The sequence below is a fragment of the Cavia porcellus genome, unplaced genomic scaffold (assembly GCF_034190915.1).
Source record: "Cavia porcellus strain 051 isolate PalLab524CR breed Dunkin Hartley unplaced genomic scaffold, mCavPor4.1 scaffold_34, whole genome shotgun sequence".
Taxonomy (NCBI): Eukaryota; Metazoa; Chordata; class Mammalia; order Rodentia; family Caviidae; genus Cavia; species Cavia porcellus.
Window position 1 is genome coordinate 5,938,912 of NW_026947517.1, and position 4,234 is coordinate 5,943,145.

Below are 4,234 nucleotides of genomic sequence, written 5' to 3' on the forward strand. Positions count from 1 at the left end.
GCACCTGTGCCATCAGCAATGGGACTGCTGTGTTTTGAAAGGCTGTAGAGTGTGGTGAGAACCCCATGTGTTTTGATCCTCACCACATGGATGCTGGGGTCATGATGTACAGAGCAGGGTGTCACTTTTTACTGCAGCTTGTCTTCCCATGACCAGTTACTGGGAACCTGTGTAGATGTGACTGTGCCAGATAAATGTATGTTGAAGGCCCTGCATAGCATCTCCACCCAGAGTGCCTAGCAGCAGATCAGCCTTCAAAGCTGGGTGGGAGCGGGGGAGGGAGGTGAAGGAAGACAAGGGATATTTTCTTCAAACACAGCATCAATGGCAGGGAGGGGGCATCTTCACCTGTCACTGAAGCTGTCACTGTTACACCCACTTCTGAACCCGTATACTGAGGCCAGAGAGGAGACAGCAGTTTTGATCACTTTGCTACGAATTAAAGGTCTGAGCAGAGCTACAAAGACAGGGCTTTGGAGCCAGACTGAGGGCTCCTCCACAAGATTTGCCTGTGTTTGGTTTTCACTTTCTGTCCCATGACTCAGTCATCACCAGCTATTGACAGTGTGGGTTCACTTGTCTCCCTAAGAGTGAGCTGATTCTGGTGATCTCAGGCAGTCAGCACACAGTGAGGTCTCTACGTGTCTCTGTTAGGTTATAGAGCAAAGTATAATGTACATGTTCTTATGATAGGAAGATCAGGCCCAGAAAATACATTAGCGAGGTCTTAGTTTGAGAATAGCTGATGTTTGCTCTTGAGCCTGCATCTGCCTGAAGGAGCTCCTGACTGATGCCTGGAGGTTTGGCTTCCTGTGTGATTTATCCTTAGTTGCTCTTTTTTTCTCCAAAAGTAAGAAGTGGGTTTTCTTTCTGTTTATTTTGTTTGTAATTTAGGATATATTTTTTAAAACTTCTTTGCAGTGTATATTGATTACATTGATGATAGTACATGGTTTATTTAGTATTCAGAATAGAAATTAGACCCTATGTGGTGCATTATACTTCACCCATCAACCTGAGACTGTTTGCAAAATTGTTTGCATTCATCACCTAGTTCCTGTCCCCAGCTGTTTCCAGCACAAGTCCCAGCTTCATCTGTTTTGTCCTTTCTTTATGGCCAGTGCAGTACATAGTAATGCACAGTTAGAGAGCTTAGCAGAATTTGGCAAGGGGAGAGTGTTTGAGTTTTGTCATGGAGGGAGACCAGAGTAGCCTGGCTGTGCTTGGAGACTGATCAGATGGTTCCTGCAGTGTCGATGGGCACAGACTCAGCACAGGGAGCAGTGTGCACCAATACCTCTCATGCATGCTATTTGGGAATGGAGGGGGACTCACAGTGGTGGCCAAGCCTTAATGTACCTGTCCTGGTCTCCATGTGGTTGAGTGGCTGGTGGCTGAGCTTAGTGATACCTGTGCTGGGCTCCTTCTTTCCGCTGGGCACCTGAGGGCTGGGGACAGTGAGCCCTGTCCTTTGCTGCCCTTGTTGGTTGGATGTGTGCCAGCAATCTTCCTGAAGCCTCTGGGACGAGTGAACCATTTTTTCATTCGATCCCACGTGGTCCCCCTATGCAGGGTCCTGAGGCTGGGGCCAGTCCTGGGAAAGCAACATAACATGCTCCCTGTTCACTCTCTTGAGCCAACTGTCTGTGAAGGCCAACTGTCTCCAGACCAAGGTGTCTGGTAACCTGAGCCTTCAGAGTTCTGTTTGGACCTGTTGCTAAGGAAGTGAGGTCATGCACTGGGGTCCACAGTTGGGCCTCCCTTTGTGATGTCCCCTTTTTAATGGTTGAACAAATCTTGGAAACAGCAAGTTAAAACCCTAGAACCCTTGTGCAGGTTTAAACTTTGCTGCACTCTGAAAATTTCAATGCAACAAACATGTATCTGCTTCAGATGTGGCAAGCAGTGTGCCAAGCACACATTTCCATCCAAAAGGTTCATTGTCTCTGAAGATGAATCACCCATTGTCTTCTTTTAGAGATCTGTCAAATTTTTCTTTTCTGAGTTTATGTTAGTTTCATTTCAATTCAATTAGGGAGCATGGAGATGTTCCCAGAATACCCATAATTTTCCTGAAGAATGTGAATGTTTCATGTTATAACCTCCTCATGTCCAGAGGATGAGGATTCCTAGCAAGTTTTACTTTCATGGGCTTATGAATGATTACTTCTTCATGCTTAGATGTTTACCTTAGCTACTCACTGTAGGGCTCTGTACTCTGACATCCTATGAGGAGGGACATTAGGTGGTGAGTGCAAGTGGAGGCTTTGTCAGGTCATGGACATCATCATCCTGTGCTGATGAAGGACACATGAGCCTCACTCTTGGGGAACTTGTCTCCTAGCCACTACTGTCACTTCCTGTCCTCTAATCCCAAAGAGACCATGGGGTTTGTGTCCCTGCTGGGTAGTTTGCCTTTCCTAGAGGTGATGGGGCTGAGCCTGTTCAGTTGTAATGCTTTTTGGTTGGCTCCTTCAAGCACTGTCTCCATGCTGGGCTCCCCCTGTGCTGTCACCCCCCACTATTATGGGCTGAACCAAGCAAGTGTGACTTGTTCATGTACCTGTCATCCATCTTTTGATGGCAATTCATTATGTTTCCAGGTTGGGCCTGGAAAGCAACCTGCTATACCCATTCTTTACATGTGCTTGAATGGATACAGACTTTTATTTGAAAGAAAATGTTCTTAAATGTGAAATTACTGGATCATATTGCTGGTTTATGAATAACTTAGAAATTCTTAATGAATCTTTGGAAGCAGATGTTTCAAACAGAGTTAGGTGGTGGCTTTTTGTTTTGCATTGTGTTGTTATGGTATACTATGCTCTGCTATGCTATGTTACATTATATTATATGTCACTGAGTATTTTGAAATTCCTTCAGTGTGTTTTTAGTGCTTTCTGATTTCATTGTGTATAACCAAACTTAGGAACTATGAGAAGAATATCAGATAACTCTAAGTAGTTTTGTTTTGGAGAAAATTTAAGAAGAATAACACAGTCAGGGATGTTGGTGCACACCTGTCATTGCAGTATTCAGAAGGCTGAGGCAAGAGGCTTGCTGTTTGGGGTCATCCTGGGCTACAGTGTAATATCAAGGGCAGGCTGACCTGTGTAGCAAATCCCTGTCAAAAGAAAGAAACAAAGAAAGAGAGAGAGAGAGAGAGAGAGAGAGAGAGAGAGAGAGAGAGAGAGGTAAAGAAAGAGAGAAAATGAAAGAGAAAAGAAATAAGGTAAATGTGAAAAGTCAAAAATTGCATGTCAATTTAGAAATCAAATCTTTTTGAGGGTCTCATGCTCTTAGCGAGCACTCCTAGCATAAGGCTTACCATCATGTAGACATTGATCTACTGCCTGGTGTTTGCTTTGTTTCATTTTTAAAAAAAACTTTTTACTGGAATGCCTCCAGATATGCTACTGAATATACCTTCTAAGGATTTTGGTAGCTCAGTAGTAAGAGAATTTGATCATTGTGATGTTTTTCATGCTGAAATTTTATTTAAAACAAGAATTTGTTCAAGGGGTTACAATTTTTTGGAAAGAATAATAAGAACCATTTAAAGAACCATATAACTCTTTTTAAATCTACAAAAATGGAAAAGTAATTACAGAGTAATGGTTAATGCACCTTGCACAGTGAATTCTGGGATTTCTTAAAGATTGATATTTTTGCATATTTGTAAAGTTTTTGGTTTTTTCTTTACAAATTTTAATGCATGGTCTCACTAATTTTCTAAATTTCTCATGCTGGGCTTAAACTTTCCTCATCCTTCTTCACACTCCCAGGGAGCTGGGATTACAGGTGTACATTATCCTTAATTGGCAGTTGGTCACAATGTTGGGTATTCATGGAATAAAATGTTCAGCTTTTCTGTTTAGAGCCTTTATTGAAAGAGTCCATCTAGTTAAGCTCTCTCCCACCTTCCTCACTTGCAGTTTCTTTCACAGTGAGTAGGACTGAAAATCCGTTAACATTCTTGGTAGATTCTCTGCTTTTTGACTGTGGTCAGCATGCACTTCAGAAGATCACTCCAAATGCCTTCTGCACTGGGACTGAGGCTTGGTTGGTGTCCTTGCAGCACATTCTCTTTTTCTCTGACAACTCATGGAGTTTGATGATTCTTTGAAGTCAAATCCTAAGAAATGTGGGAAGGTTGAAGCTACTTGGGACACACTGCCCTCCAGAAAGCCAGGCGAGTGTAAAATGTTGTTTACCTCATGGTCTCTGTTCCAAG